An 11,121-nucleotide genomic window follows, 5' to 3' on the forward strand; every position below is an offset into this window, starting at 1 on the left:
TCATCCATCATGACCAAGTAGGCTTCATCCCTGGGACACAAGACTGGTTCAACATTCGCAAGACAATAAATGCAATTAAATATATCAACAGATGTCAGAACAAAAACCACAAGATTACACCACCAGATGTAGAAAAAGCTTTTGATAAAATCCAGCACCACTTCTTGATAAAAACCCTTGAACATCTAGGCATACATGGAACATATCTCAAAATAGTAAAAGCCATCTACCAGAAACCCACAGCTAATATACTCCTAAACAGACAAAAATTGGAAACATTTCCTCTGAAAACTGGAACAAGACAAGGATGCCCACTCTCTTTCCTCCTGTTCAATATAATATTAGAAGTCCTGGCTAGAGCAATCAGAAAAGAGAAGGCTATCAGGGGTATCCAAATAGGAAAAGAGGAAGTCAAGTTATCTCTCTTTGCAGATGACATGATTGTGTACCTTGAAAACCAAAGAGAATCTGTAAAAAGCCACCTTGCACTGATAAAGGACTTTGGCAAAGTCTCAGGGTATAAAATAAATGTGCAAAAGATAATCGCATTTCTTTATACCAATAATAAACAAACAGAAACCCAAACAAAAAGCACAATCCCATTTACAATAGCCACAAAAAAATGAAATACCTTGGCATCTTCCTAACCAGAGATGTGAAAGACCTTTACAATGAAAACTACAAAACACTCCTCAAAGAAATCAAAGATGACACAAACAAGTAGAAAAATATTTCATGCTCATGGATTGGAAGAATCAACATTTTGAAGATGTCCATCTTACCTAAGGCAATCTACAGATTTAATGCAATACCCATCAAATTACCAGCAACATTCTTCTCAGAGCTAGAAAAAACAATACAGGAATGCATATGGAAACACAAATAACCAAGAATAGCCAGAACAATCCTCAGCAAAAAAAAAAAAACAAAGAAGGAGGTATCACATTAACAGACTTCAAACTTTATTATAAAGCTACAATCATCAAAACAGCTTGGTATTGGTACAGGAGCAGGCATATAGCCCAATGGAATAGAATTGAGACTCCAGAAGCAAAACCTCAATTTTTCAACCAACTCATCTTCGACAAAACCTCTACCACCTACCACTGGGGAGAGGAGACGTATTCAGTGCTGGGAAAACTGGCTGACTACATGCAGAAGACTCAGACAAGACCCCTATCTATCCCCATACACAAAAATTAACTCTAAATGGACCAGAGACCTAAATGTAAAACCTCAAACCATAAGAACCTTAGAAAATGCAGGACACACCCTTATGGTAATTAGTGCTGACATCCAATCCCTGAACAAAACCCTAAACGCACGGGCCATAAGAGATAAGATAGACAAATGGGACCTCATTAAACTGACAAATTTCTGCAAAGACAAAGAAACCATCAAGAGAGCAGGGAGACAGCCCATAGACTGGGAAAAAGTATTTGCCAACTCTAGGTCTGACAAAGGCCTAACATCTTGGATCTACAAGGAACTCAAATGTGCTGAAAAGAAAAAAACAAACAACCCCATTACAAAGTGGGCAAAAGATATGAACAGACACTTCTCAAAAGAAGACATACGAGCGGCCAACAGACACATGAAGAAATGTTCAACTTCACTAATCATCAAGGAGATGCAAATTAAAACTACACTGAAATACCACCTAACTCCAGTCAGAATGGTCCTTATCAATAACTCAAAAAATAACAGATGCTGGAGAGGATGTGGTGAAAAGGGAACATTTCTACACTGTTGGTGGGAGTGTAAACTAGTGCAACCTCTGTGGAAAGCAGTGTGGCGATTCCTAAAAGCTCTAAATATCGACCTCCCATATGACCCCGTAATTTCCCATCTGGGAATATACCCTGAAGAACTCAAATCACTCTATAAAAAAGATACTTGCACCTGTATGTTTATCGCAGCATTGTTCACAATAGCAAGAACCTGGAACCAACCATGCTGTCCACCAAAAGAGGACTGGATTTAAAAAATGTGGTACATATACACGATGGAATACTACACAGCCATTAAAAAAGAAAAAAATCATTAATTTCACAGCAAACTGGATGGAACTAGAGTTTATAATACTGAGTGATCTCTCACAGAAACAAAGATCTGAATATCACATGTTCTCACTCATAAGTGGACCTTGAACAGCTATCATAATACTATAAGAAAAGGATTGACAGTGGTGGAAAACTATGGGGGGTGGGCAGGGAGAGGAAGGGAAATGGGATTAACGGTAGTCAATATCTGTCTGGGGACGGGGGGACACCCCTTATCAACAAGAGTGCCTGAATGATGCATATTTGTATACCTAACCCTTGACTCTACCCCACAATTTTAAAATAAAAAATATGTTTAAAAAAAAAAAGAAAAAGAAAGGAGGCCTTGTCATTCACAACAAAATGGATGAAACTGGTAGACATTATTCTAAACAAAATAATGCAGACACAAAAGGACAAGTACTACATGATCTCACTTAAATGTGAAGTCTTAAAAAAAAGTCAAGATTCCTTTTAAAAGTCCTCTTCAGTGGTCCATATCTGTGTTCACTGAACAGGGACAAACAGAATGTATCAAATTGATCCAGAATAGTGCCTTTTACTGCTTCCCCTAATGCAAGCAATAATAGTTGAGTATCAACTTGCCAGCATAGTAGGGTTTTTTTCTACATCATCTTTGTCCTTTCATTAGAACACACCCATTTTATAAAAAGTACTATTTTCATCACACCTTGCCAAACCAGTGAACACCACCAAAACCTCAGCTTCTTGGAAATACCTAACAGATCTTTCTGGAAGACCTTAAGGTCATTCTCCAAAAGGTCAAAGAAGGATACAAAGCATGTTAATTTGTCACTGAGGACCTGAATAGGAGGAAACAAGTCAGAAACTCATGAGCTCACCTCTTTGTACACATGCGTATGATCCTCTAAGCAAACACATTGCTTTTGATCCCTAGGTTTGCTTTTAAAATAGACCCAGTCCCCTTTTATGACCAAATTCCCCTAGAGATTGAGTCTGAGTGAGGGACATTTGTGTTAAACCACTGTGCCATGCAACATGAGCGCTCTTCATGCCTGCGGGCAATGTTAAGAGTAGCCTTCATTCTCTTATGTACGTTTTAAATGTAGGCATCCAGGAGACTCATAAGGTGACTCCTTTCCAGCTTTAATTCACATTTGATCATCCTTTGGCCAACTTATTCTCAGTTTCCATTCATCTCTATTGGCATTTACCCCAAGGGACTAAATGGTCTGTCTTGATGTCCCAGAGTTCCCCACAAAATATCCAAGTCAGATCCCACTACAGCTTCTGATACAAAAGATATTTAAGCAACAAATACAGTCTAATGAGAAATGAATGTTAATAGGATATAAGTGAAGGTATGTTTGCTGCTATAATAAATAAGTCCTTACATTTCAGTGTTGTAACACAATACAAATTCCTTTTGTAAAGTCCAAAATGGTTGTTCCTGGTCAGCTCTTCTCCAAACACTGATTCGGGAACTTAGGCTCCTGCTCTTATGTCATCATTTTCAGCAGGTGGCTTCCAAAGTCACCACATACATCTGCATCAAGCTGTCAGAAAGGAAAAGGGAGAGTGTAAAGAAGGTGAGCTCATGTTTACACCCATTTCTTAACACTCTTCACCTATGTTCACATTCATTCCCTTGTCTTTGAAACTGTTAGATCAGCTGCTTCACAGCTAATGCTACATCCTAAGGAAGAGAACTACAAATCTTTGATGGGCAGCTAACCATCTCTACTTGGGAATTCCCATGGGCATCTCAAATGTAACATATTCCAAAGGAGCCCTTTACCTACTCTGTCTGCCATGCCTGGCCTGTAGCCACTAACTCGCTTTTCTCCCTACCATGATCACATTAGTAAATGACCAGGGCCCAGGTGAGAATCCTAGGGATCCCCTTGACTCTTTTTCCTCTTTTAGATTTTCAATTTAATCTGTTCTCAAATTCTGTTGAGTCTACTTCTAAGACATATTTAAAATACTTCCACTTCTTTCCATCTCTTCTGTTATTTCTCTAGACCAAGTTGCCGTGATCTCTGATTTATAATGTCTACAGCAGGCTCCTAATGCTTATCCCTGTTTATATGTTTGTCCTCTTTAATTCACTTTTCACAAAACAGACCGAGAGATCTTTTTAAAATGTACTTTTCATCACATTAATCTGCTACTTAATCTTCTAATAACTTTCCAGTGCATCTAGAACAAATTCAGGATCAGCATCCTATCCAACCCTCCAATTTTATCCAGAATCACTTTCTTGCTTGTTCCTGCCACACTGGTCTTTCCAGTTCTCAGAAACACCCAGCACTTTCCTACCTCAGTTTCTACATACATGTAGTTATTCCTGATTTGTACTCACTTTTTTCTCTCTTACCAGGACAATTCCTACCCAACCCTCACATGTTTGCCTAAATGCCACTTCATCAGAGAGCACTTCCATGACCCCTCTCCAACCTTAAGTGGATTCTCCATTATTCTCTCTTAGTATCCTTAACAGATCTTCATTTGTAATTAGTTATTTCATAATGATATGTTTATTTGTACACCTACTTGTTTAATAAGGTTCTTCTGTTAGACTGTAAATCTCATGAAGGCAGAAACTATGTCTGGTTTCTTTTTGAGCCACATCCCAGCATTTTGCACAATACCTGTTACCTACTGAGTGCTCAAAACAAATTTTCAAAGAATGAATGAATGTGCAGATTATAGGGAACTATATTGAAAAACTTGGAAGCAGGGTTCAACTGGGAATTAGGTAACAAATTGAAGGGGAAAAAAATCTTGATTGAGACACCAGAGATCCTGGTGACAATCAAAAGTTGGTTTAGTGGTTGGGAGGAAATGGCACATGCAGGGATAAAGACAAGAAGAAGTGAGGGTTGCAGGGTTTTGAATGATTAGAGTCATGGTGGGCATGCTGGTGAGAAGTGATGAACAGATGAAGATCAGTGAGCTGAGAAACAGGAATTGGCACATAAAGGTGTCAAAAAGACCAAAACAGTGGATACAAAATAGTCTTGGCACATAGGGTGGTACTTTAAAAGGTTATTCCATGAAATGAATAATAATAGCAGGAATCCACACAGAGAGGAAAAATGTAAGAGCAAATGCCATCAATAAAAGTCATAAGGATCATGGATTTGCATTCTTGAAATAAGTAAATGTGTAGGGATCAAGAGTTGAAAAGACTTTTAATGAAAATAAATTGATGGGTTGAAAGGTACAACAGGATATACATTTTCTCCCACCATAAAACAAGTGTGAGTGGGAGGTGGGGATTTCTCAGGAAAGGGCAGCCAACATGACGCATCAAGATAGATGGATTTCTGTTTATCTGAAAGATATGATGGAATAAAAGCAGACCTGTTCAGCATGACCGGGTGTGCATGTGGGTGTAAACCTAGGAGAGGAGGATTGGAGTCACTTGGATTATTTTGAAGAGAAAGCAGGGGTGATGGTTTTGTTTTTTCAGGTAGTAGGAGTAGACAGCAAAAATGTAGGAAACTGAAAGCTTAAGGAGTGGGCTGGCAACAAAATCCAGCATGAGGGCAAAGAGGAAGCAGCTAGAGCAAATCCTGTTGGTGGTTGCAGACCCTAGATCTGATGACTTTCAAAGGTCAAGGGAATTTGAGATGAGTGGCCAGGAAATGGCAAGTTGATTCATGTAGACGTAGTTTATTGCACATAGACACTCCTAAGTTTGAGTAGATATTCAATAGCCAAGCAATAAATGTTTTCTAGAACTTTTTTCTTTGCCAGTAAATAAATACTTTGAATCATGTTTGTGAGCTCTGAGGGGACAATAGTTCAGAAAATCTTTTCCTGCTTTTCTCAGGCTTCAGAGATCAGGCATGTAAAATAAAGATTGTTTTTTTTTTCCAGCTCAGTCATCATTGTTTTTTAAAAGAGGAGGAAGTTCTTGACATAATTCAGCAGGCTTCCTTTCCTTCTCATTAGCTTTCTGTACTTGTCATGCAGTTAGAATGATAAATATACCTGCCCTCAATCATGACCAAATGAGCAAATCTTCTATTTTGGTAACTGGAGCTTATCCATTGCAAACTTAGTTTCTCCTGATTCCACATGTCTTCTTTTTGCAAAGGCTCATCCAATCTTTCCAGATAAATTCAGAATTCTGTATAGGCTTGGGCCAGTTGATCTCATGAGAATAGAGAAAAGGAAAGACTTCAGTGGTGGAAATTTTTTTTTAGTCGGAGTCTCTCTGTCACCCAGACTGGAGTGCAGTGGCCACTCCTGGCCACCGCAGCCTCGACCTGCTGGGCTCCGGCGACCCTTCCGCCTCAGCCTTCCGAGTAGCCAGAATTACAGGCATGCGCCACCATGCTCAGCTGATTTTTTGATTTATTGTAGAGATGAAGTCTCACCAAGCTGCCCAGGTGGGTCTCGAACCTGCGGGCTCAGGCAATCCACTCACCTCGGCCTCCCAAAGCACTGGATTACAGGCTGAGCCATGAGCCCGGCTTGGTGGAAATCTTATACAAACAAATCAGTAGTAGTCATGTTATATAAAAAACTATAATGATAGAAAATTCATCGAGCCTCTTTGTCTCAATAAAGACTCTTATGACATAAACCCACTGATGAGCTGCTGGGAAAGGACTTTTACAGGTCAAGATACAGCTCTTGAGCTGTCTCCATCTCCTCACTCACTCTCACTGTATGGATGTGGGAATGTTACGTTTATTAATTGTTTAGGGTATTTTATATTTTTTAACCTCTACAAAGAGAAGGCATCTTTTGGTGTGTGGTGTTGTGGGACACTCATGTAAAGAGTGAGGTCATTCATGGCTTTGATTACATGGCAAAAAAATATATTTTTCCAGGCATAACTCTCAAGGATGCCCTGATGGTGCTGGCTGAGGAAGGAGAGGGCGTGGCCCTGGTTGCATGGAAATCTGTTTCTCTTGATCTTGACCACATGTAGCCAAGATGTCTAGAAGGAGTTTTGGGGAGTTCAGATAATTCTTTCTATAGGAAGCAGAGCCAGAACTTTGGAAATAAGAACACATATGGAAGGCCGTAAATTTGTGCCAGCCTTTTATTTTTTATTTATTTATTTTTATTTTTTTGAATTGGAGTCTCACTCTGTCACCCAGACTGGAGTGCAGTGGCTGCTCCCGGCCACCGCAGCCTTGACCTGCTGGGCTCTGGTGATCCTTCCGCCTCAGCCTTCCAAGTAGCCGGAATTACAGGCGTGCGCTACCACGCCCGGCTGATCTTTTGATTTATTGTAGAGATGAAGTCTCGCTGCCCAGGCGGGTCTCGAACCCGCGGGCTCAGGCAATCCACTCACCTCAGCCTCCCAAAGGCGCGGGATTACAGGCTGAGCCACCGAGCCCGGCTTGTGCCAGCCTTTTAGAGTTAAGTAAAACCATCTCAGACAGAGCCTAAAATAGGACAAGGTCTATAAGTACTAAGTGCACCCCAGCATATATAAAATCATAAAATTGTAGTTTATATGCCAGAGAGTTTTCATGTATTTATATGCTTTTGTTTCTTTGATTTATTTGTTGTTTTTACTTGTTATTTAGAAAAGCTTTTATGAACGTTCTGATCTGTCTTAGCTATGCTAAGGGGAAAACAAATAAATGAGTTTTTGCCTACACTTTGGGCAAAATTAAAGGACACAGAGTTCAACTAGAGGTCAATATAGGGTGGCATAAACAACTGAAACGGAGAGCCTTAAGCAAAAGGTGGATTTGGGAACCTAGCTGTTAGGCTCCATTTGAAGATTCTCTTACAAAATAAAAATGTAGTACTGCTGCACTTCCTTTTACTAAGGGGTTTGGTTTTCCCTTTCCAGACATATCCAGACCTCCAGAGTGAAAGGGCCATTCCAGTCTCAGGACTAAGATTCATTGCTGACCTTTAGAGGCTCTCATTCCTGGATGCTAGATCACCAAACAGCTGGGTAGGATGACCTCTCCCTTTCAAAATAAAGCAGCCCTAAGGAATTTGGGCAGCAGTATTTGTCCTCGTATTTCTGTAAGAAACATTTACTAGAGTCAGTCTCATATTATTCACTGTGAGCAGTTGCTTACCCTCAAATTAAAAAATCAGATATTTTGTTTTCTTCTGGACTAGGCTAATGCTTGAATTTTGTCACTAACAATGTGTTTGTGTTAATCATCACTCTTTCTCTGCATCTTCTCTAAAGGATTTTTCCTCACATGGGAAAAGCTATCAAGCTCCATTTGTTTGTAACAGATGCTTTTTTAAAAGTAAGGGATAATAATAAAGAACTGGCCAATATATGGTAAAGAAAGCAATGGAACTGGGAGTGAGAATGGAAGAGTGACTGTGTTAAATATACTTAGGACAAACTTTACCTAAGTCCAGTCTGCCTAGAATTTCTTTTTTTTTTTTAGTCAGAGTCTCATTCTCTCTCCTAGGCTATAGTGTAGTGGCACAATCACAGCTCACTGCAGCCTCAACCTCCTGGGCTCAAGTGATCCTCCCATCTCAACCTCCCGAGTAGTTGAGATTATAGGTGCACCCCTTCATGCCTGGCTAATTTTTTGAATTTTTGTATAGAGACAAGGTCTCACTATGTTGCCTAGGCTAATCATGAACTGGGCTCAAGTAATTCTCCCACCTCGACCTCCCATAATGCTGGTGCTACAGGGGTAAGCCACCATACCTGGATGTAGTTGTTGTTTTGTTTTGTTTTGTTTTTTGATGAGATTTCTTTTCGGTTTGTAAATGGAATTGGCAAGGCATAGTGACTCACACATATAATCCCAGCACTTTGAGAGGCTGAGGCGGTAGGATCGCTTGAGGCCAGGAGTTCAAGACCAGTATGGGCAATATAGCAAGACCCTGTCACTTTTTTTAAAAAAGAAAGAAAGTAAATGAGAATGGTCCTCAGGGTTGCAATCAAAAAGATATAGGAAGAATATCTTTTAAAGGCTTTTAATCTCAACTTTTATAATAATTTATGTAACTATCATATTATGTTTTACTTTGTTTTCAATGTCACTGTAGTTGGAAAATAAGTTCCATTCCCTTCCTTCCTCTGAAGGTTGTTGCCAGGTTAAGGAACAAAAGTAACAAGAGCAAACTGTGTGTCTCATGTTAAGAATATTAATGGTCTGCTCTTCCCTAGACGATGCCTGTTTGATTGTACTGCAGTCAATCGTGTGAAGATTAACAGCCAGAACTACAAAAACAGTTTGCTAGTTAGACTCTAGAGTGTAAAATGCTGAGGGAATCGATTTAGTCTAATAGGACTGGCAGACAAGAAGAAAGGAAGAATCATTCATTAGTTTAGCAAGTATTTAATGAGCACTTAATATGGGCTTATTGAAGCAGGTATCATTATGACATAAAGTGAAAGCTAAAACAAGCCCTCTACTCTCTCACAACTCAAAACCATTGGGGAGACAAGACATCAATAGCAGAATAACTGAGTTCAGAGTGCTTTGGTTCAATATCAGTAAAGTGTATAGAAATTCAGGGCCAAGAGAGACTATTTTAGCTGGAAGTCTTCATGGAGAAGGTGGAATTTTAACCTTGAACTTTACACTTAGTCATTCCCTCTTTCCCGATTGTGCCTAAGAATTTTGAATATTGCAATTGTTTGATACCCCAATTAGTCCAAGTAAGGACAGAACAGAGATGGCATTGCCCACTTGTGGGTCAATGGATTGGTGGAAGAAGATTCCCTATCACTGACATGATTATTTTACATTTAATGAGCCCTATTGATTCTCAAACCTCAGGGGAAAAACACAGTTTTTGTCTTCTGAGAGAGATACAGAACAAAGCAAAAATCTATCTTTGTTAGACTGGGAATGTAATTATATGCAGCAGAAGCATTTCCATCTCAGCTTCATCCAGCTATGTCTTGAACTCAGCCAAAGACCTCCTAAGATGCCCAGCAGTGTCTTTCTTCATAGCTGGGAACTAGGATCAGATGCTTTTCTGCATTCTTCACAGGAACCTGTTCCCATGTGAAATTAAGCAGACTTGTGCCTGCCAAATGGCATGTTCTCCAGATGTTGGAAAGAAACATGCATAAAAAGGAACATGACAACTCCATGAGATTTCAAAATATAGTAGGTATGGGGAATGGGAATCCTAAGGATGTAGAGAATGAAAGAAATATGAAAGAAAACATAACAGCAACTTGTCCACCAGAGGGAATGCCCATGAATTCTCTTGTACTAGAACAATAATTGCTGCATAGAATGTAATGGTATCCATGGTATCTTAGTTTGTAGCTATGCACCTGCCTTTTATCTTCCTGTGTGGCTTTCTCTCTAGTTCTAAAAGGAAGCCACAAAAAGCTTTGAGTTTCTTCAGATGTGTGTAATATGCATCCAGCATGGTACACTTTGTAAGCATCTTCCCTTAAGCAATGTGTACTATTGTGTCTCTCTTCCCTCCTCCCCCCACCTCTGTCACCAGCACCTCATATTTCATTCCTGTAATATTGTTGGCAAGCTCAGAGACAGGAGTCTGCCAGGAACTCGTCAGGTTTAGCATTGACTGAACCACTGTGAGATGCCTGGTTTAAAGGGACATGGCTGTTTTCGCTAGAATCTGCACCCTCCGTCCCCCCACCAAAGCTTCCCAGTTTAAGTATTTGTGGCAAGGAATTTCTCAGGCAGATAATAGTAAGAAGTTTCCGTGATAAGAAAATGTTAACTGCACCAGTGAAAGGGAAGGATGTGGCACTTGGTCAGTAATTTCTTTGTGAACACATTCTCAGCTTTCCATTTCTGGAAGTAAGACTTTAGATTCTAAAACATAGCCTCATACAACATTTATATTCATATGAGTGTGTCTCTCTTTAAATTCCCTCCTACAGAGTGCTTATTTCTCCTTACTCATTTTATTTTGAATTTTCTGTTTCTGTTTTAAAGGACTGTAAATAAAAACCAAACCTTTCCCATGAATTAGCCACAAAAGTCACAGATTTGGGGGCATGGGAGGGTGCATGGGAAAGATTTTCACACAGAGTTTCATCTGGTTTACACATTTAAAAGGATTTGCTCAGCACAATAGACTTTGGGTGGTCTGGTCACATTCAGGAACACCAAAAATGCAAGGAGAATGTTATTTCTGC

This window comes from Carlito syrichta, unplaced genomic scaffold (assembly GCF_000164805.1).
Source record: "Carlito syrichta isolate Samal-C Ts95f unplaced genomic scaffold, Tarsius_syrichta-2.0.1 Scaffold307338, whole genome shotgun sequence".
Lineage (NCBI taxonomy): Eukaryota > Metazoa > Chordata > Mammalia > Primates > Tarsiidae > Carlito > Carlito syrichta.